This window comes from Pelobates fuscus, chromosome 5 (assembly GCF_036172605.1).
Source record: "Pelobates fuscus isolate aPelFus1 chromosome 5, aPelFus1.pri, whole genome shotgun sequence".
NCBI classification, from domain to species: Eukaryota; Metazoa; Chordata; class Amphibia; order Anura; family Pelobatidae; genus Pelobates; species Pelobates fuscus.
Window position 1 is genome coordinate 224,665 of NC_086321.1, and position 24,518 is coordinate 249,182.

At 46.2% G+C, this 24,518-nt stretch overlaps 1 protein-coding gene across 2 annotated transcripts in view; it reads right to left on the reverse strand.

Annotated features, from left to right (window-relative positions):
* The window catches only part of LOC134610544 (talin-1), a 180,134-nt gene that overhangs the window by 140,120 nt on the left and 15,496 nt on the right, over positions 1 to 24,518 (reverse strand). For both annotated transcript variants that reach the window (XM_063453511.1, XM_063453510.1), the window contains exon 2: positions 734 to 789. The gene's annotated coding sequence lies outside the window, so the exon portion shown is untranslated. The remainder of the gene's footprint in view (positions 1 to 733; positions 790 to 24,518) is intronic.

The window sequence follows — 24,518 nt, forward strand, 5'->3', positions numbered from 1 at the left end:
CCCCATATTCTGAGTTTGCAGTACTCTGGGGTCCCCCATATTCTGAGTTTGCAGTACTCTGGGGTCCCCCATATTCCGAGTGTGCAGTACTCTGGTCCCCCATATCGTGAGTTTGCAGTACTCTGGTCCCCCATATTCTCAGTTTGCAGTACTCTGGTCCCCCATATTCTCAGTTTGCAGTACTCTGGTCCCCCATATTCTCAGTTTGCAGTACTCTGGTCCCCCATATTCTCAGTTTGAAGTACTCTGGGGTCCCCCATATTCTGAGTTTGCAGTACTCTGGTCCCCCATATTCTCAGTTTGCAGTACTCTGGGGTCCCCCATATTCTGAGTTTGCAGTACTCTGGGGTCCCCCATATTCTGAGTTTGCAGTACTCTGGGGTCCCCCATATTCTGAGTTTGCAGTACTCTGGGGTCCCCCATATTCTGAGTTTGCAGTACTCTGGGGTCCCCCATATTCTGAGTTTGCAGTACTCTGGTCCCCCATATTCTGAGTTTGCTGTACTCTGGTCCCCCATATCCTGAGTTTGCAGTACTCTTGTCCCCCATATCCTGAGTTTGCAGTACTCTGGTCCCCCATATTCTCAGTTTGCAGTACTCTGGTCCCCCATATTCTGAGTTTGCAGTACTCTGGGGTCCCCCATATTCCGAGTTTGCAGTACTCTGGTCCCCCATATTCCGAGTTTGCAGTACTCCGTATTTTCACACTAATTATGCATTTTAGGGTACACACCTCGGATGTGGATGATAACGCTCTGACTTGGAATTTGTCTTTCCCTCTCACTGTCCCTGTGAATGCAAGGAGATAAACAGGTAAATGTGAGCGTCATGCACATCGCAGACTTACTCTCTATATGGCGACATGCAGTTGAATAGTGCTCAAAGCTTGCTGTGTCAAACACGTGGCTATTTACAAAAAGCTAATTTGGTTATTTCAGCCGTATTTTCCATATTGCCATTCAATTAGCACTTAATTAGCCAAACTGCAAAAAAGTCTCCTTCATATGATGCAGTTTAACCTTCACTGCATCTCATTCCAGCAGAAAAGCCGACTGCAGTATATTTTCTAACAGAATCTCAGACTGCAGCAACATCAGATGCACAATGTTATCAGCCAAACTGAAGAGGATCGCGCCAAGTGATAGTGACTAAAATTGCTACAGTGAATAGCCCATTGTATTATATCCCATCATAGCAGTACACTGTCTCCGTATTACTAAGATAAGCCATCCGTCATCAGAGCAAGTGTGCAACAACCTCTAATACACAGGGCCCAGTCATCTTTCCATATTACGCACAGGGCCCAGTCATCTTTCCATATTACGCACAGGGCCCAGCCATCGCTCCATATTACGCACAGCCATCGCTCCATATTAGGCACAGCCATCCCTCCATATTAGGCACAGCCATCCCTCCATATTAGGCACAGCCATCCCTCCATATTAGGCACAGCCATCCCTCCATATTAGGCACAGCCATCCCTCCATATTAGGCACAGCCATCCCTCCATATTAGGCACAGCCATCCCTCCATATTAGGCACAGCCATCCCTCCATATTAGGCACAGCCATCCCTCCATATTAGGCACAGCCATCCCTCCATATTAGGCACAGCCATCCCTCCATATTAGGCACAGCCATCCCTCCATATTAGGCACAGCCATCCCTCCATATTACGCACAGCCATCCCTCCATATTACGCACAGCCATCCCTCCATATTACGCACAGCCATCCCTCCATATTACGCACAGCCATCCCTCCATATTAGGCACAGCCATCCCTCCATATTACGCACAGCCATCCCTCCATATTACGCACAGCCATCCCTCCATATTACGCACAGCCATCCCTCCCTATTACGCACAGCCATCCCTCCATATTACGCACAGCCATCCCTCCATATTACGCACAGCCACGCCTCCATATTACGCACAGCCACGCCTCCATATTACGCACAGCCACGCCTCCATATTACGCACAGCCACGCCTCCATATTACGCATAGCCATCCCTCCATCTCTTCATATTACACACAGGGCACATTCATCTCTTTGTATTACACACAGGGCACAGCCATCCCTTCATATTACACACAGGGCACAGCCATCCCTTCATATTACACACAGGGCACAGCCATCCCTTCATATTACACACAGGGCACAGCCATCCCTTCATATTACGCACAGGCCACAGCCATCTCTTCATATTACACACAGGCCACAGCCATCTCTTCATATTACACACAGGCCACAGCCATCTCTTCATATTACACACAGGCCACAGCCATCTCTTCATATTACACACAGGCCACAGCCATCTCTTCATATTACACACAGGCCACAGCCATCTCTTCATATTACACACAGGCCACAGCCATCTCTTCATATTACACACAGGCCACAGCCATCTCTCCATATTACACACAGGCCACAGCCATCTCTCCATATTACACACAGGCCACAGCCATCTCTCCATATTACACACAGGCCACAGCCATCTCTCCATATTACACTGTTAAACGGGGCCCCTCTATCAGGTATCGCTCCATGTTTGACTGTGACAGTTTAGTAGGTTATATATTATCGAGCAGATTCCGTATATTTCACGTGTTGCTCAGCCTGGGATAACTGTGTCCATATATAGAGAGAAAAGTCAGGAGAGGACGAGGGAAGGAGGGAGGTGGCCTCCCCATAATAACAGCTCATAGTCATTTCTATCCCTGAATCATCTCTCACACTCTATACAGGCTGCCCTCACTCTCACACTCTATACAGACTGCCCTCACTCTCGCACTCTATACAGACTGCCCTCACTCTCGCACTCTATACAGACTGCCCTCACTCTCGCACTCTATACAGACTGCCCTCACTCTCGCACTCTATACAGACTGCCCTCACTCTCGCACTCTATACAGACTGCCCTCACTCTCGCACTCTATACAGACTGCCCTCACTCTCGCACTCTATACAGACTGCCCTCACTCTCGCACTCTATACAGACTGCCCTCACTCTCGCACTCTATACAGACTGCCCTCACTCTCGCACTCTATACAGACTGCCCTCACTCTCGCACTCTATACAGACTGCCCTCACTCTCGCACTCTATACAGACTGCCCTCACTCTCGCACTCTATACAGACTGCCCTCACTCTCGCACTCTATACAGACTGCCCTCACTCTCGCACTCTATACAGACTGCCCTCACTCTCGCACTCTATACAGACTGCCCTCACTCTCGCACTCTATATGGGAATTCACTATACATGCCACGCTATAGGAATTCACTATACATGCCGCGCTATAGGAATTCACTATACATGCCGCGCTATAGGAATTCACTATACATGCCGCGCTATAGGAATTCACTATACATGCCGCGCTATAGGAATTCACTATACATGCCGCGCTATAGGAATTCACTATACATGCCGCGCTATAGGAATTCACTATACATGCCGCGCTATAGGAATTCACTATACATGCCGCGCTATAGGAATTCACTATACATGCCGCGCTATAGGAATTCACTATACATGCCGCGCTATAGGAATTCACTATACATGCCGCGCTATAGAAATTCACTATACATGCCGCGCTATAGGAATTCACTATACATGCCGCGCTATAGGAATTCACAATACATGCCGCGCTATAGGAATTCACTATACATGCCGCGCTATAGGAATTCACTATACATGCCACGCTATAAGAATTCACTATACATGCCGCGCTATAGGAATTCACAATACATGCCGCGCTATAGGAATTCACTATACATGCCACGCTATAGGAATTCACTATACATGCCGCGCTATAGGAATTCACAATACATGCCGCGCTATAGGAATTCACTATACATGCCACGCTATAGGAATTCACTATACATGCCACGCTATAGGAATTCACTATACATGCCGCGCTATAGGAATTCACAATACATGCCGCGCTATAGGAATTCACTATACATGCCGCGCTATAGGAATTCACTATACATGCCACGCTATAAGAATTCACTATACATGCCACGCTATAAGAATTCACTATACATGCCGCGCTATAGGAATTCACTATACATGCCACGCTATAGGAATTCACTATACATGCCGCGCTATAGGAATTCACTATACATGCCGCGCTATAGGAATTCACTATACATGCCGCGCTATAGGAATTCACTATACATGCCGCGCTATAGGAATTCACAATACATGCCGCGCTATAGGAATTCACTATACATGCCACGCTATAGGAATTCACAATACATGCCGCGCTATAGGAATTCACTATGCATGCCGCGCTATAGGAATTCACTATACATGCCGCGCTATAGGAATTCACTATACATGCCACGCTATAGGAATTCACAATACATGCCGCGCTATAGGAATTCACTATGCATGCCGCGCTATAGGAATTCACTATACATGCCGCGCTATAGGAATTCACTATACATGCCACGCTATAGGAATTCACAATACATGCCGCGCTATAGGAATTCACTATACATGCCGCGCTATAGGAATTCACTATACATGCCGCGCTATAGGAATTCACTATGCATGCCGCGCTATAGGAATTCACTATACATGCCGCGCTATAGGAATTCACTATACATGCCACGCTATAGGAATTCACAATACATGCCGCGCTATAGGAATTCACTATACATGCCGCGCTATAGGAATTCACTATACATGCCACGCTATAGGAATTCACTATACATGCCGCGCTATAGGAATTCACTATACATGCCACGCTATAGGAATTCACAATACATGCCGCGCTATAGGAATTCACTATACATGCCGCGCTATAGGAATTCACTATACATTCCGCGCTATAGGAATTCACTATGCATGCCGCGCTATAGGAATTCACTATACATGCCGCGCTATAGGAATTCACTATACATGCCGCGCTATAGGAATTCACTATACATGCCACGCTATAGGAATTCACAATACATGCCGCGCTATAGGAATTCACTATACATGCCACGCTATAAGAATTCACTATACATGCCGCGCTATAGGAATTCACTATGCATGCCGCGCTATAGGAATTCACTATACATGCCACGCTATAAGAATTCACTATACATGCCACGCTATAAGAATTCACTATACATGCCGCGCTATAGGAATTCACTATACATGCCGCGCTATAGGAATTCACTATACATGCCACGCTATAAGAATTCACTATACATGCCGCGCTATAGGAATTCACAATACATGCCGCGCTATAGGAAATGGAGGCACTGATCCTTGGATCAAAATAAAAACATTGAGTTAATTTCCAGAAGAATTATCTCAGACGCAAAGAGCGGCTGCCAGGGTCTCAGGATGTGGTTATGAATGCTAAAAGACTTATAGCATTTGGAATTCAGAAAGAAAGAAATTAAAGCATCTTCTAAGAGGAACGTGAAAGGAAAGGGTATGATCAGCATCAAACACACATCCTGAGTGTATATTTATATTCAGTTAAGAGGAACAGGAAGAACAGAAACAGATAATACAAACCAACACAAGTCAGAGGGACATAACCTCAACTACCAATATAGTAAGGTGGACAAACCATAAGTTCAGCTGAGATACTGTCACCGCCACATGTCCTGTTCCCTTCAATCCAACCGAAAGCGCGACGGACAGACCCAAAACTCATATGATGCGTCACCACCACAGGTCCTGTTCCCTTCAATCCAACCCACAGAGTGATGGTCAGACCCAAAGCTCAGCTGAAATATGGTTTTGGCAAAATTAGCCACTTTTTACTGTGTTCTCATAAAAATGTGTATACCGCTTTAAGAACCAAGTGTATGTATGCTTAATGTGTTCCATGCGAACAATAGCGTTCGTATGCTGGCGGCATGAAAAAACGCCAGCATTCATACACCCCCCCCCCCCCCAGTCACTCCTATACAGCAGTACACAGTGTTTGATTGTTCATTATAAGTTTCCAGTGTACATCTTTCAATTCTCCGTCCTAAAACATTGTGCCCTTTACTGTCATGCAGAGCATATTACATTGCCACTGCAGGGTTATATATCTCACATATTCACTGTATTGACTGAGCCTGAAAGTCTATAGAATGTGCAACTTAACCCTCTACATGCCAGAGACCTCCATAGCATCATTTAACCCGTTACATGCCAGAGACCTCCATAGCATCATTTAACCCGTTACATGCCAGAGACCTCCATAGCATCATTTAACCCGTTACATGCCAGAGACCTCCATAGCATCATTTAACCCGTTACATGCCAGAGACCTCCATAGCATCATTTAACCCTTTACATGCCAGAGACCTCCATAGCATCATGTAACTCTCTACATGCCAGAAACCTCCATAGCATCATTTAACCCTTTACATGCCAGAGACCTCCATAGCATCATGTAACTCTCTACATGCCAGAAACCTCCATAGCATCATTTAACCCTTTACATGCCAGAGACCTCCATAGCATCATTTAACCCTTTACATGCCAGAGACCTCCATAGCATCATTTAACCCTTTACATGCCAGAGACCTCCATAGCATCATTTAACCCTTTACATGCCAGAGACCTCCATAGCATCATTTAACCATTTACATGCCAGAGACCTCCATAGCATCATTTAACCCGTTACATGCCAGAGACCTCCATAGCATCATTTAACCCGTTACATGCCAGAAACCTCCATAGCATCATTTAACCCGTTACATGCCAGAGACCTCCATAGCATCATTTAACCCGTTACATGCCAGAAACCTCCATAGCATCATTTAACCCTTTACATGCCAGAGACCTCCATAGCATCATGTAACTCTCTACATGCCAGAAACCTCCATAGCATCATTTAACCCTTTACATGCCAGAGACCTCCATAGCATCATTTAACCCTTTACATGCCAGAGACCTCCATAGCATCATTTAACCCTTTACATGCCAGAGACCTCCATAGCATCATTTAACCATTTACATGCCAGAGACCTCATAGCATCATTTAACCCTTTACATGCCAGAAACCTCATAGCATCATTTAACCCTTTACATGCCAGAGCCCTCCATAGCATCATTTAACCCTTTACATGCCAGAGACCTCCATAGCTTCATTTAACCATTTACATGCCAGAGACCTCCATAGCATCATTTAACCCTTTACATGCCAGAGACCTCCATAGCATCATTTAACCATTTACATGCCAGAGACCTCCATAGCATCATTTAACCCGTTACATGCCAGAGACCTCCATAGCATCATGTAACCCTCTACATGCCAGAAACCTCCATAGCATCATTTAACCCTTTACATGCCAGAGACCTCATAGCATCATTTAACCCTTTACATGCCAGAGACCTCCATAGCATAATTTAACCCTTTACATGCCAGAGACCTCCATAGCATCATTTAACCATTTACATGCCAGAGACCTCATAGCATCATTTAACCCTTTACATGCCAGAAACCTCATAGCATCATTTAACCCTTTACATGCCAGAGACCTCCATAGCATCATTTAACCCTTTACATGCCAGAGACCTCCATAGCATCATTTAACCCGTTACATGCCAGAGACCTCCATAGCATCGTTTAACCCTTTACATGCCAGAGACCTCCATAGCCTCATTTAACCCTTTACATGCCAGAGACCTGCAAGCATCATTTAACCCTTGTGCCAGAGACCTGCAAGCATAATTTAACCCTTTACATGCCAGAGACCTGCAAGCATCATTTAACCCTTGTGCCAGAGACCTGCAGAGCATCATTTAACTTGCAGAGCACTATGTATCCCGTGCCATCAGACCCGCAGAACACTATGTATTCCATGCTATCAGACCTGCCCCCAACGGAACCCTTCTTTTCCCTCTGAACCCCCTCATTCCTTTACACAATCAGTACCTAAATAACTTTCTTTGTCCACCGGCACTTCGCAGCCCCACCGTCAACACCAAGCACTCTGCACTTAACATCATTCACTTAACACAGTAATTCGTACTGCCATCTACTGCTACTGCTAACTGCATAAAGCCTATAAAGCCTGAGCAAGCAGGTTATGTATTTATGGCATGGTATGTTTAATTACGTATGAAATCTGTTAGTGACACTTTAAAGTAGTGTGGTGTTGGCTAGTCACATAGAGTATCAAGTAGTCCTAATGTGGGTCAATTCATAAATATGGTCAAATATTCAGAATTCCTATATACACCAAATTACGCTCATTTGGCATTATGTCCTTTCAGCATTCGGGTCATTACCTTTGTCATTGGTTTCTTTCATAAAAACATAGAGACATAGAAAGTGACGGCAGATAAGAACCATTCGGCCCATCTAGTCTGCCCAGTTTTCTAAATACTTTCATTAGTCCCTGACCTTATCTTATAGTTAGGATAGCCTTATGCCTATCCCACGCATGCTTAAACTCCTTTACTGTGTTACCCTCTACCACTTCAGCTGGAAGGCTATTCCACGCATCCACTACCCTCTCAGTAAAGTAATACTTCCTGATATTATTTTTAAACCTTTGTCCCTCTAATTTAACCCCTAAAGGACCGGACTGTTTTTGCGATGTTGTACATTTGCGACCAGGCATCTTTTTACACTTTTGTGGTGTTTGTGTTTAGCTGTAATTTTCCGCTCTCTCATTTACTGTTCCCATACAAATTATATATTGTTTTTTTCAGGACAAAAGGGGCTTTCTTTACATACCATTATTTATATAATCTCATGTAATTTAATTTTAAAAAAATGAAAAAAATATGATTAAAAATTGAAAAAAAAACACTTTTTGACTTTTATGTGAAAAATCTTTTACTCATCTACAAAAGCGAATGAAAAAAAACTGCTAAATAGATTCAAAATTTTGTCCTGAGTTTAAAAATACCCAGTGTTTACATGCTTTTTGCTATTTTTTTGCATGTTATAGGGCTATAAGTACAAGTAGGATATTGCGGTTTCAAAACATACATTTTTAAAATGTATCAATAGTGACATTGTAACACTATTATCTGTCATAAATCTCTGAATACCACCCCACATGTACATATTTTTTTCAAAGTAGACAACCCAGCAGGGCCGGCGCTACCATTAAGGCGGACTAGGCAGCCGCCTAGGGCGCCCCTTGGGAAGGGGCGCCGCCAGGAGCGCCGGCCCCCCTAATGCTGCAGCCGCCCAAGCGCTCTGTAGAGCGCCTCAGGCGGCTGCAGCTTTGCCCGGGCTGGTGCGTCGATGAGGGCGCACCGCCCGGGCGCAGCATGAAGAGAGGAGCTGACAGGAGGAAAGCGCTCAACGCTCCCTCCTGTCACTCCTTCACTGTAGCGTGGCCGAGCTCTGTACTGTCCGCCGGTACAGGGAGCATTTGTCTCCTGTACCCGGACGGACTAACAGGAAGTGAACACTGAGTGTTCACTTCCTTTTAGTCCGGCCGGGTGCAGGAAATACAAGCTCCCTGTACCCGCGGACAGTACAGAGCTCGGCCACGCTACAACATAGGTAGGGGAGGGTGGGGGGAATAAAGGGAGGGGGGGGGAGAAATAAATGGAGAGGGAGGGGGGGGAGAGAAATAAATGGAGAGGGAGGGAGGGGGGAGAAATAAATGGAGAGGGAGGGAGGGGGATGAAATAAATGGAGAGGGAGGGAGGGGGGAGAAATAAATGGAGAGGGAGGGAGGAGGGGGGAGAAATAAATGGAGAGGGAGGGGAGGGCAGGGCAGGAGAAATAAATGGAGAGGGAGGGGGGAAATAAATGGAGAGAGAGGGAGGGGGGGAGAAATAAATGGAGAGGGAGGAGGGGGGAGAAATAAATGGAGGGGGAGGGAGGGGGAGAAATAAATGGAGAGGGAGGGGGGGGGGCAGAAATAAATGGAGAGGGAGGGAGGGGAGGGCAGGAGAAATAAATGGAGAGGGAGGGAGAGGGGGGATAAATGGAGAGGGAGGGGGAGGAGAAATAAATGGAGAGGGAGGAGAAATAAATGAAGAGGGAGGAGAAATAAATGAAGAGGGAGGGGGGGAGAAATAAATGGACAGGGAGGGGGGGAGAAAAATGGACAGGGGGGGAGAAAAATGGACAGGGAGAATAAATGGATGGGGGGGATAAATGGACAGGAGGGGGAATAAATGGACAGGGAGGAGGGGGAATAAATGGACAGGGAGGAGGGGGAATAAATGGACAGGGAGGAGGGGGAATAAATGGACAGGGAGGAGGGGGAATAAATGGACAGGGAGGAGGGGGAATAAATGGACAGGGAGGAGGGGGAATAAATGGACATGGAGGGGGGGGAATAAATGGACAGGGAGGGGTGGAATAAATGGACAGGGGGGGGGGAATAAATTGAAAGGGGGGAAATAAATTGACAAGGTGGGGGGGAAGTAATTGACAGGGAGTGGAATTGACGGGGTTAGGAGGGGGAAATGAGAGTGTGGAGGGGAGAAGAGAGTGACAAGGGAGGGGGGAGAAGAGAGGGACAAGAGGGGGGAGAAGAGAGGGACAAGAGGGGGGAGAAGAGAGGGACAAGAGGGGGGAGAAGAGAGGGACAAGAGGGGGGAGAAGAGAGGGACAAGAGGGGGGAGAAGAGAGGGACAAGGGGGGAGAAGAGAGGGACAAGGGGGGAGAAGAGAGGGACAAGGGGGGAGAAGAGAGGGACAAGGGGGGAGAAGAGAGGGACAAGGGGGAGAAGAGAGGGACAAGGGGGGAGAAGAGAGGGACAAGGGGGGAGAAGAGAGGGACAAGGGGGGAGAAGAGAGGGACAAGGGGGGAGAAGAGAGGGACAAGGGGGAGAAGAGAGGGACAAGGGGGGAGAAGAGAGGGACAAGGGGGGAGAAGAGAGGGACAAGGGGGAGAAGAGAGGGACAAGGGGGGAGAAGAGAGGGACAAGGGGGAGAAGAGAGGGACAAGGGGGAGAAGAGAGGGACAAGGGGGGAGAAGAGAGGGACAAGGAGAGAGAAGAGAGGGACAAGGGGGGGAGAGAAGAGAGGGACAAGGGGGGAGAAAGAGAGGGACAAGGGGGGGAGAGAAGAGAGGGACAAGGGGGGGAGAGAAGAGAGGGACAAGGGGGGAGAGAAGAGAGGGACAAGGGGGGGAGAGAAGAGAGGGACAAGGGGGGGAGAGAAGAGAGTGACGAGGGGGGGAGAAGAGAGTGACGAGGGGGGGAGAGAAGAGAGTGACGAGGGGGGGAGAGAAGAGAGTGACGAGGGGGGGAGAGAAGAGAGTGACGAGGGGGGAGAGAAGAGAGTGACGAGGGGGGAGAGAAGAGAGTGACGAGGGGGGAGAGAAGAGAGTGACGAGGGTGGGAGAGAAGAGAGTGACGAGGGGGGAGAGAAGAGAGTGACGAGGGGGGAGAGAAGAGAGTGACGAGGGGGGGAGAAGAGAGTGACGAGGGGGGAGAGAAGAGAGTGACGAGGGGGGGAGAGAAGAGAGTGACGAGGGGGGAGAGAAGAGAGTGACGAGGGAGGGAGAGGGGGAGAAGAGAGTGACAAGGGAGGAGGGAGAGATTGACATCTATCACACACACACAATGCACCCCTTGCACACAGAAAAACACACAATGCATTACACACACAGACACACACACAAGCAATTCAACCCTTACATACAATGCATCCCTTACACACACAGAAACACACAATGCATCCCTACACACACTCAATGCACCCCTTACAGACGCACACACTGCATCCCGTACATACACAGAAACACACATTGTAGCCCTTACACATACAAACACAGATTCACACAATGCATTCCTTACACACATAACATGACATCCCCTACTCCTGTGAACAAACTATTTGGTGGAACATGAAGGTGGACCCTGGGGTCCAGACCATGAGCTGTGTAAAGGGCCTTTAAAAAAATGGAGCTGCTTTCTGTTCTCCCAGAACACAAACAGCCTCCAGAGAGCCTGTTCTACACCAGACGAGTGGAGCCAGACTGCAGCTAGAGTCCATCACCATCCTCATCTGATTGTAAGTAGGCAATCTAGTATATTATTCGTGGCACTAATTTCTAATTTACCTCACATTAAAGGGACACTTTAGTCCCCAGAACCACTGCAGCTTAATGTAGTGGTTCTGGTGTCTATAGCCTGTCCCTGCAGGCCTTTTAATGTAAACACGGCGGCACTGCAGCACTTGCGTTAGTTAACATGGGGCATTGTGATGTCATATGGGGGGGGGGGGGGCGGCAAACTTTACTTTTGCCTAGGGCGGCAAAAATCCTTGCACCGGCCCTGCAACCCAGGGTATTCAATATGGGGTATGTCCAGACTTTTTTAGTAGCCACTTAGTCGCAAACACTGGCCAAAGTTAGCGTTCATATTTGTTTGTGTGTGAAAAAAGTAAAAAACTAAATTGAACGCTAATTTTGGCCAGTGTTTGTGACTAAGTGGTTACTAAAAAAGACTGGACATACCCCATTTGCAATACCTTGGGTTGTCTTCTTTTGCAAATGGTATGCCATCATGGGGGTAATTCTCATTCCTGGGCTACCATACGCTCTCAAAGGCAACGTAACCAACCTGGCCGTTTTCAATGTAAAAATATTTGACCCATATATTTGACCCTGTAACTTTCAAAAACGCTATAAAATCTGTACATGGGGGGTACTATTATACTCAGGAGACTTTGCTGAACACAAATATTAGTGTTTCAAAACTGGAAAATGTATCACAACAATTATATCATTAGTAAAAGTGCTGTTTGTGTGTGAAAAATGCAAAAAAAGTCACTTTCACTGACAATATAATCGCTGTGATATGTTTTACTGTTTTGAATCACTAATATTTGTGTTCAGCGAAGTCTCCCAAGTAAAACAGTACCCCCCATGTACAGGTTTTAGGGTGTCGTAGAACGTTACAGGGTAAAATACAGTGCTAGCAAATTAAATTCTCTGGACTTTCGGCCTGGGTCCCTTAAATTGCAATCAATAAAATAACTTAATTATGTAAAAATATTACATAAATACGCACGTAGAATTTAAATATATATGCATATTTATATATTTGAAGGCTACGTGTATATTTATTTATGTAATTTTGTATATGGACATATGAATAGTTCGCATTCTTTTTATATATTTATATATACACATAGATATATATACAATTTCATTCTAAGTGTATTTTGATATAAATATATATATATATATTAATATCAAAATACAGTTAGAATAAAATTTCGTATAGATATAATTTTTTTTACATTTGTATTATTTTTTATTTTTTTAATTTAATTTAAATTACTTATTATTCGTATTTTATAATAATATATATATACACAATATATATAGTTATTATATATATACACGTGTGTAATTTAATTATAAGTGTATTTTTATATTAATATATGTACATATTAATATAAAAATACACTTAGCATGACATTATTATATATGATATATAGACATATATTATATAGGTATAATATATGTCTATATATCATATATATATACACATATATAATAATAATTTTTTTTTATTAACTTTCACTTTAATTTTTTTTCTGATTTTACACATGCAGGGAGACTGCTGTCAGCACAGACAGTCCCCCTGCAGGCAGATACTTGGACACCTATTGTGACCATGTGGTCGCCCTGTTGCGCAATCACATGGCCACAGGGGTCCTAAACCGCCATGGGGAGACTGTCTGGGCTGCAGGCAGTCTCCCCACAACGGGATCGCCGCCGGGGGAACGACGGCGATCGGGTAAGTACATTGGACGGTTAGGACGGTTCAGGACCGTCACCGGTCGGCAATGCAAAAATGCCGATGACGGTCCTGAACCGTCCTCCGTCCTTAAGGGGTTAAGAATATGTCCTCTTGTTGTGGTAGTTTTTCTTCTTTTAAATATAGTCTCCTCCTTTACTGTGTTGATTCCCTTTATGTATTTAAATGTTTCTATCATATCCCCCCGGTCTCGTCTTTCCTCCAAGCTATACATGTTAAGATCCTTTAACCTTTCCTGGTAAGTTTTATCCTGCAATCCATGAACCAGTTTAGTAGCCCTTCTTTGAACTCTCTCTAAGGTATCAATATCCTTCTGAAGATACGTCTCCAGTACTGCATACAGTACTCCAAGTGAGGTCTCACCAGTGTTCTGTACAATAGCATGAGCACTTCCCTCTTTCTACTGCTAATACCTCTCCCTATACAACCAAGCATTCTGCTAGCATTTCCTGCTGCTCTATTACATTGTCTGCCTACCTTTAAGTCATCAGAAATAATCACCCCTAAATCCCTTTCCTCAGATGTTGAGGTTAGGACTCTGTCAAATATTCTGTACTCTGCCCTTGGGTTTTTACGTCCAAGATGCATTATCTTGCCATTATCCATATGAAATGTCAGTTGCCACAACTCTGACCATTTTTCTAGTTTACCTAAATCATTTTCCATTTGGCTTATCCCTCCTTGAACATCAACCCTGTTACATATCTTAGTATCATCCGCAAAAGACACACCTTACCATCAAGACCTTCTGCAATATCACTAATACAAATATTAAAGAGAATGGGTCCAAGTACAGATCCCTGAGGTACCTCACTGGTGACAAGCCCAAGCTTAGAATATACTCCATTGACTACAACCCTCTGTTGCCTGTCACTCAGCCACTGCCTTACCCATTCAACAATATTGGAATCCAAAATGTCAAAAGCCTTACTGAAATCTAGGTAAGCAATGTCTACTGCACCACCCTGATCTATAATTTTGGTTACCCAATCAAAAAAATCAATAAGATTAGTTTGGCATGATCTCCCTGAAGTAAACCCATGTTGTCTCTGATCTTGAAATCCATGTGTTTTTAGATGTTCAACAATCCTATCCTTTAACATGGTTTCCATCACTTTCCCCACTACTGAAGTAAGGCTTACTGGCCTATAGTTGCCCGACTCCTCCCTATTACCTTTCTTGTGAATGGGCACAACATTCGCTAACTTCCAATCTTCTGGGACTACTCCTGTTATCAATGATTGGTTAAATAAATCTGTTAATGGTTTTGCTAGTACACCACTAAGCTCTTTTAATAGCTTTGGGTGTATTCCATCAGGTCCCATTGACTTATTTGTCTTTACTTTTGACAGTTGAAATAGAACCTCTTCCTCTGTAAACTCACGTGTAATAAATTACTCATTTATCCTTTTTCTTAACTGAGGTCCCTTTCCTTCATTTTCATCTGTAAATACCGAACAAAAATATTCATTGAGGCAGTCAGCTAGACCTTTATCCTCATCTACATACCTTCCTTCTTTTGTTTTTAATCTAACTAATCCTTGTTTCACTTTTCTTTTCTCATTTATGTATCTACAAAAAGTTTTGTCCCCCTTTTTTACTGACTGTGCTATTTTCTCTTCTGTGTGTGATTTGGAAGCTCTTATAACTTGCTTAGCCTCTTTCTGCCTAATCTTATAGGTCATTCTGTCTTCCTCACTCTGGGATTTTTTATAATTACTAAATGCTAACTTTTTGTTTTTTACTATTTTGGCCACATCTGCGGAGTACCACAGTGGTTTCTTGAATTTTTTGCTTTTACTGACAAGCCTAATGCAATTTTCTGTTGCCTTCAGTAGTGCAACTTTTAAATAATCCCATTTCTTTTGGACTCCATTTAAATTGCTCCAGTCTGATAATGACTCCTTACACATATTCTAATTTTAGAAAAGTCTGTTTTTCTAAAGTCTAAAACTTTTGTTTTTGTGTGGTGTGACTCAGTCACTGTTCTTATATTAAACCACACTGACTGATGATCACTGGATCCTAAACTTTCACCTACAGTAATATCTGATACCAAATCTCCATTTGTTAACATTAAATATAGTATGGCCTCTTTACGAGTTAAATACATCCTAGCAAAACCTCTCACTGAGAACATTTGTTCCCTTTTGAGAAAGATGCAAACCATCTTTTTTGTACAGTTTATTTCCTTTCCAAACAGAGCTACCATGAGCAATAAAGCCAAATCTTTGCTCCCGACACCATTCACCAAGCACCCAGTACCCAATCTGCTGGGCTGATGTCATGTAGCTGGCACAGCCTTTCGAAATCCTGTAAGTATTCATCAATATCGCTTTTTGCTTCCGTGTAGCTTTTAAAGACTTGGTAGGGAATCTTGGCTTTCCCCTGGGTAATGCTGGCGGGAGCGGGGGCTCCCTCCCCGGCTCGCTGAATGGCTTGTTGCATAACTACAAGGTACTCCTGTACATCTGCCCTCAGTCTGCTTAGTGTCTCTAGGGGGGTGTTTAAGTAAAATGCTAACCTGTTCCTGAGCTCCTTTGCGAATTCAGTTAGCTCTGTCTCCTGTGGAGATGCTGCAGTGGTTGCTCTGTCCCCCTCCAGGAGTTCGGCCACAAGGGTAGCTTTAGTTTTATTGCTAGCTGTTCTTCCCTTTGCCTCCAATAATTCCTTTAGCGTAGCCCGTTTTAATGCTGCATAGTTCATTTCCATTCATAATCCATTCATTTAGTTTGACATATTACCGAACTCTGGTTTAATCCGAATGGTTTCATATACTGTAACTATTAGCTATACTCTAATAAATAACGTCTCATCATTGATCTGCCTGTACCTCCTTCAGTCGCAAGCTATGCATTAAATCCCTCATATCATCCACCTAATTCTCACACAGTCTTGTCATCATAGGTTCATACCGATTACGGTACCTTACAGTCAAGTCTCCAGAGGATAAGATTTTGAGCATTCATGAAGACCAACAAGTCCCTTCAGCAGGGTACTTGGAATTGAAAGACCGGCAATCATTTGCTGGGTTCTTGTACGGCACTATTCGCACTATCCCGCTGGGCAGTTCATTCATTCACTGGTGCACTCACTATCAGGCCTGCTGACGGAGATAGTGTATTAGGTCCTCTGCATGGCAGTCCTGGTCAGGTAGGGGGAGACTATCAGGCCTGCTGACGGAGATAGTGTAATTAGGTCCTCTGGCATGGCAGTCCTGGTCAGGTAGGGGGAGTTATTAGAGCTCGGAATTGGGTTTATGAGTTCATTCTGCCTGGTTCCGACCAACTCCCAATTTGTACAGATAAAACAACTATCCCGGGGGCAGCACCCACATGACTTTTAGGATTTACTGACCAAGAGTCACTTGGCCTCGTACCTCACCCAACTGTCAAACACCCGATTCAACTTCCGCACCCGGTCGCCCGGCTCTTGGGACGACAAGTTATCACCTATAACATTACTCGCTTTCACCAAGAATACAGACGACAGAGACGTGACATTTTTTCCCCAGACTCAGTAGAATACAACATCCACAAGCATAACGTTCAAACTGTAGTCTATTATGCATTTTTTGCCACCTTTCATTCAACACTAGTACACTATAACAATCAGACATACAACACGTTTTGTCAAGCCTTTCAACCATACCCAGTCTTCTTAAATGCTTTCCATAAAGATGGTAAGGTATAAGTAATTGGTTCATCACTCCAAAATAACATACATAGATTCCCCCTTCCTACCTTGCCGTAACGCACGTAACCCACCCACCTCACCCTCTTATAATCCAATCGGGAGGGCCATCATTTACAGGCCTTACCCCTACGTCGGTTCTGGCACACCATGCCGACTTTATTCTAATCACAAGGTATTTCACAATAACGATATTAACCGACCACAAATGTTTCTTTTTCTTTTTGCAGTTCCTTTAAAAACACACAATAAGCACATTTGCAACTAAAAACCAGCTGACAAATAGGTTTTATTTATTTTTTATAATAATAATGCCCAAGGACCATGCTCCCCCACATGAATATTAGGATATAATACTGGAGAGTGTGTGTAATGTAGCAGTATTTGCAAAATACAAGTGAAAGGAACATGTGATATAGACTAAACATGACAAACGCAAGAGGCTGAAACGTTACTTGTTTTCACTGTGGTGCAAATGATGAGACATCCAATCACAAATTTTCTGCAGTCTTAAGACAAGGTGCTACAGCAGCTGAAGAAAGTTAATGTACATAAAACTCCGGGGGCTTGACAGTATTCACCCACGAGTACTTAAGGAGCCAAGTGTGGAAATAAGTGAACATCTCTATTTAACCTTCCAAGATTATTTTCTTTCCCTGTGGGAAAACATTGGATTGGCTAAAAATCCTACATTCTAAATATGTAAGCAGAGGCCATGTCATTGGGGGCGGGCCCGCATCGGAGGACACGTGCGGCGCTGGAAACAAGGTAAGATTTATTACCTTTTAAGGATAAGGGGGGGGCAGGCCACCTAAATGGTCGTTTTAACACTATACGGTCAGGAATACATGTTTGTGTTACTGACTCTATAGTGTTTCTTTAACACAATATGGCCTTATGGTGGAACTGAATCCCCATGTTTGTTTGCAGAGATAGCGGATTTTCTGTAGCCTTATAAGATTTAAAAAATTATTTTTATGTGTGCGCTGTAACTTAATTTGTATTATGTATCAATGTTTGCAGATGACAAAAACTCTATAAAGTAATACAATATTGCTTTACTGCAGATAGATTTAGATAGATTGGGGGACTGGGCACTCAAATGGCAGATCGTAGAAACGTAGAAGGTAGAAAAATGCAAAGGTATGTACTTCGGGGACAACAACACAGAAGAAGGATTTGGGAATTGTTATAGACAACAAACTACAATGTAGGCAGCAACATGCAATGTCAATCTGCAGTTGCTAAGGCCAGTAATGTTTTGTCATGTATAAATAAGGGCATTAATTCTCAGGATGAGAATATAATTTTTCCTCTTTATAAATAGCTGGTAAGACCACACACTGAATATGCTGTGCAATTTTGGGAACCTGTTCTAAAGAAGGATATTATGGCACTAGAAAAAGTGCAGAGGTGGGCTACAAAATTGACAAAAGGAATGGAGCACTTTTGTTATGAAGAAAGGTTAACAAATTTAAATGTCTTTAGTTTGGAAAAACAGCACCAAAGAGGGGATTGGATAGAATAGAATTATAAAAATATATTCGGGGCAATAAAAACCATTGTCTGGAAATCTGTTCATAAACAGGACTATACATAGGACATGAGGTCAGTGGTTTTTTCCCCTGTCCCATAGTGTTCTCCTCCCCCCCCGTCCCATAGTGTTCTCCTCCCCCCCCGTCCCATAGTGTTCTCCTCCCCCCCCGTCCCATAGTGTTCTCCTCCCCCCCCCGTCCCATAGTGTTCTCCTCCCCCCCCGTCCCATAGTGTTCTCCTCCCCCCCCCGTCCCATAGTGTTCTCCTCCCCCCCCCCGTCCCATAGTGTTCTCCTCCCCCCCCCGTCCCATAGTGTTCTCCTCCCCCCCCCCCCGTCCCATAGTGTTCTCCTCCCCCCCCCCGTCCCATAGTGTTCTCCTCCCCCCCCCGTCCCATAGTGTTCTCCTCCCCCCCCCGTCCCATAGTGTTCTCCTCCCCCCCCCGTCCCATAGTGTTCTCCTCCCCCCCCCGTCCCATAGTGTTCTCCTCCCCCCCCGTCCCATAGTGTTCTCCTCCCCCCCGTCCCATAGTGTTCTCCTCCCCCCCCGTCCCATAGTGTTCTCCTCCCCCCCGTCCCATAGTGTTCTCCTCCCCCCCCGTCCCATAGTGTTCTCCTCCCCCCCCGTCCCATAGTGTTCTCCTCCCCCCCGTCCCATAGTGTTCTCCTCCCCCCCCGTCCCATAGTGTTCTCCTCCCCCCCCGTCCCATAGTGTTCTCCTCCCCCCCCGTCCCATAGTGTTCTCCTCCCCCCCCCCGTCCCATAGTGTTCTCCTCCCCCCCCCCGTCCCATAGTGTTCTCCTCCCCCCCCCCGTCCCATAGTGTTCTCCTCCCCCCCCCGTCCCATAGTGTTCTCCTCCCCCCCGTCCCATAGTGTTCTCCTCCCCCCGTCCCATAGTGTTCTCCTCCCCCCCCGTCCCATAGTGTTCTCCTCCCCCCCCCGTCCCATAGTGTTCTCCTCCCCCCCCCGTCCCATAGTGTTCTCCTCCCCCCCCCGTCCCATAGTGTTCTCCTCCCCCCCGTCCCATAGTGTTCTCCTCCCCCCGTCCCATAGTGTTCTCCTCCCCCCGTCCCATAGTGTTCTCCTCCCCCCCCGTCCCATAGTGTTCTCCTCCCCCCCCGTCCCATAGTGTTCTCCTCCCCCCCCGTCCCATAGTGTTCTCCTCCCCCCCGCCCCATAGTGTTCTCCTCCCCCCCGCCCCATAGTGTTCTCCTCCCCCCCGCCCCATAGTGTTCTCCTCCCCCCCGCCCCATAGTGTTCTCCTCCCCCCCGCCCCATAGTGTTCTCCTCCCCCCCGCCCCATAGTGTTCTCCTCCCCCCCGCCCCATAGTGTTCTCCTCCCCCCCGCCCCATAGTGTTCTCCTCCCCCCCGCCCCATAGTGTTCTCCTCCCCCCCGCCCCATAGTGTTCTCCTCCCCCCGCCCCATAGTGTTCTCCTCCCCCCCGCCCCATAGTGTTCTCCTCCCCCCCCGCCCCATAGTGTTCTCCTCCCCCCCGCCCCATAGCGTTCTCCTCCCCCCCGCCCCATAGCGTTCTCCTCCCCCCCGCCCCATAGTGTTCTCCTCCCCCCCGCCCCATAGTGTTCTCCTCCCCCCCGCCCCATAGTGTTCTCCTCCCCCCCGCCCCATAGTGTTCTCCTCCCCCCGTCCCATAGTGTTCTCCTCCCCCCGTCCCATAGTGTTCTCCTCCCCCCGTCCCATAGTGTTCTCCTCCCCCCGTCCCATAGTGTTCTCCTCCCCCCGTCCCATAGTGTTCTCCTCCCCCCGTCCCATAGTGTTCTCCTCCCCCCCGTCCCATAGTGTTCTCCTCCCCCCGTCCCATAGTGTTCTCCTCCCCCCGTCCCATAGTGTTCTCCTCCCCCCCGTCCCATAGTGTTCTCCTCCCCCCCGTCCCATAGTGTTCTCCTCCCCCCCTCCCCTGTCCCATAGTGTTCTCCTCCCCCCCCTCCCCTGTCCCATAGTGTTCTCCTCCCCCCCTCCCCTGTCCCATAGTGTTCTCCTCCCCCCCTCCCCTGTCCCATAGTGTTCTCCTCCCCCCCTCCCCTGTCCCATAGTGTTCTCCTCCCCCCCTCCCCTGTCCCATAGTGTTCTCCTCCCCCCCTCCCCTGTCCCATAGTGTTCTCCTCCCCCCCTCCCCTGTACCATAGTGTTCTCCTCCTCCCCCCCCCACCCCGTCCCATACTGTTCTCCTCACCCCCTCCCCTGTCCCATAGTGTTCTCCTCCCCTCTCCCCTGTCCCATAGTGACAGGGAGGGTTGAAGTACGTTCCTATGGCTAAACTTAGCAGATAAATCAAACGTGCCTTCGTGGGCACCCCTTATCATTTGCCTGCTGTATCACTAGTCCCTCCGCTTGGCAGCAATATCTAAAATACACAAAAAAAAAAAAAAAAATACAATGCGTGTAGATAATAGACTTTCGCTCAGTCACAGAATGCCCAGTAAGAGTAAGGTAAAACACAGTATCGGCAGTGCAGATCATGCACATGGATATTGCCGACTGGGCGTCCTAAACCCCTTACGCGCGCGCTTTGCCCAGGTTGCTCATCAGCGATTAGGCGATCTATATCTTAAAGGACCACTATAGTGCCAGTAAAACACACACTTTTCCTAGCACTATAGTGCCCTGAGGGTGCCCCCACCCTCAGGGTCCTCCTCCCGCGTGGCTCAAGGGGGAGGAAGGGGTTAAATTTACCTCAATCTCCAGCACCGGGCGGGGAACTCTCCTCCTCCTCTCCGCCTCCTCGGCTGAATGCGCATGCGCAGCAAGAGCCGCGCCCGCATTCAGCCAGTCTCATGGGAAAGCATTTACAATCCTTTCCTATGGACGCTGGCGTCTTCTCACTGTGATTTTCACAGTGAGAAGCACGCAAGCGCCTCTAGCGGCTGTCAATGAGACAGCCACTAGAGGCTGGATTAACCCATAGGTAAACATAGCAGTTTCTCTGAAACTGCTATGTTTATAGAAGAAAGGGTTAATCCTAGCTGGACCTGGCACCCAGACCACTTCATTAAGCTGAAGGGGTCTGGTTGCCTATAGTGGTCCTTTAATAGACTCTGCCTAATAGAGGCAGTCCTGCTTTGCATATTAGACTCTTTCTGCAGGAGAGTCTGGCTAACTGAGAAGGTAACTGCCTTCCAGCTCTGTATATTTGTGCAATTGATACTTTTTTACTATTTAGTCCTTATTTTTTTGATCCTATATCTCATCTCCTCCTGCTATTTAGCAATGAGAGAAAGGTTCTTTCTTTACCCTCTTTTGTGCTTTACCCTCTTTTATTATTTTTAATTTACATATTAATTTTTGCATTTACTATTATTTTAACAAATATCTATTAAAAGTTAGGTTTTATATACCGTATTTCCTATTTGTGACAACTATTTACTAGACCGCTACAACATTGCATTAGGAGACACCCACTGGTAGTTTTTTTTTTTTGGGGGGGGGGGTACCCCTTGCATGGGGAACTGCATATAAGGCCAGTTGTGGCTACCATTAAACGAGTTCCTGCATACCCTCAACATAGAGCCTCGTGTCATGTGTGGGGGAAACGGCTGTATCTACCCTCGGGATTGCTATAGCACTATACTCCTCTGGGTTATAATTACATGGTCTTTTAAGAGCGTATTTCTACACTCTCTTGGAGAAGAGGTGTACCCACTGGAAGCTGGATCCTGGCCTTGGGACCAGGGTGGATGCAGGACAGCGAGACCCCGGCCAAGCTGTAACGCTGGAAGTGGGGACTACAGTGCTGATGGTGCCAGGTGGAGTGCTCGGAGTACTCGGTGAGCACTAGGAGCAGTGATTGGCAGAGGCACCCAGTCGGGGGTGAAGGCGGTCCGTCCCAGAGAGAGGATCCAGAATCATATTATACCTAACGTACACCATAGAGAGGATCCAGAACTGCATTATACCTAATGTACACCAGAGAGAGGATCTAGAACCATACTGTGGCAAAACTAACTTCGTCACTTGTGCCTGGAGAGGACTAATTGCCGGCCTCTTGCCATGTGACTATGGCCCGTGGGAGACTTTGCCATTTAAAAACACTATTTGGACTTATTGGTGTTTTAAAAGACTGTTCTGGCCCTCTAAATGAAACTGGCTGCTTTGTCCCTCCTCAACCTCTCATCAACCCGTGCTAAACTTTAACCCCATGGCGAGCCTTGTCTCATGATTGGGGGAATACGACTGCATCTACACTGGGGGATTGTTATACTTCCCTTAGCTATAATCACTGAGCTCTTTTAAGAGCTTGTTCCAGCTTCGCTCTCGGCAGGAAGAGAGGCTCGGTCTGCAGTGCTTATGGTGTCTGGAGAAGTGCTTGGAGCCCTTGGGAAGCACTAGGAGCATCCATCAACGGAGGTACTCGGTCGGAGTACTAGGAGCTCCATTACACATACTATACCTAATGTACCCCAGAGAGAGGATCCAGCACCATATTATACCTAACGTACCCCAGAGAGAGGATCCAGCACCATATTATACCTAATATACCCCAGAGAGAGGATCCAGCACCATATTATACCTAATATACCCCAGAGAGAGGATCCAGAGCTATACTATACCCAATATAGCCCAGAGAGAAGATCCAGAACCATATTATACCTAGCGTACCACAGAGAGAGGATCCAGCACCATATTATACCTAACGTACCCCAGAGAGAGAATCCAGAACTAAACTATACCTAATGTACACCAGAGAGAGGATCCAAAACCATATGATAACCAATGTACCCCAGAGAGAGGATCCAGAACCACATTATACCTAAATGTACCGCAGAGAGGATCCAAAACCATATTATACCTAATGTACCCCAGAGAGAAGATCCAGAACCATACTATAGCTAATGAACCCCAGAGAGAGGATCCAGAACCATACTATACCGAATGTACCCCAGAGAGAGGATCCAGAACCACATTATACCTAATGTACCCCAGAAAAAGGATCCAAAACCACATTATACCTAATGTACCCCAGAGAGGATCCAGAACTAGATTATACCTAATGTACCCCAGAGAGAAGATCCAGAGCTATACCCAACGTACCCCAGAGAGAAGATCCAGAACCATATTACATATAATGTACTCCAGAAAGAGGATCCCAAACCATATAATAGCCAATGTACCCCAGAAAGAGGATCCAGCACCATACTATACCTAATGTACCCCAGAGAGAGGATCCAGCACCATCTTATACCTAATGTACCCCAGAGAGAGGATCCAGCACCATCTTATACCTAATGTACCCCAGAGAGAGGATTCAGCACCATATTATACCTAATGAACCACAGAGAGAGGATCCAGAGCTATACTATACCTAACGTACCCCAGAGAGAGGATCCAGAACCACATTATACCTAATGTACCCCAGAGAGAAGATCCAGAACCATATTACATATAATGTATCCTCTGTACCCCAGAGAGAAGATCCAGAAACCATACTATAGCTATGAACCCCAGAGAGAGGATCCAGAGCTATACTATACCTAATGTACCCCAGAGAGAAGATCCAGAACCATACTATAGCTAATGAACCCCAGAGAGAGGATCCAGCACCATCTTATACCTAATGTACCCCAGAGAGAGG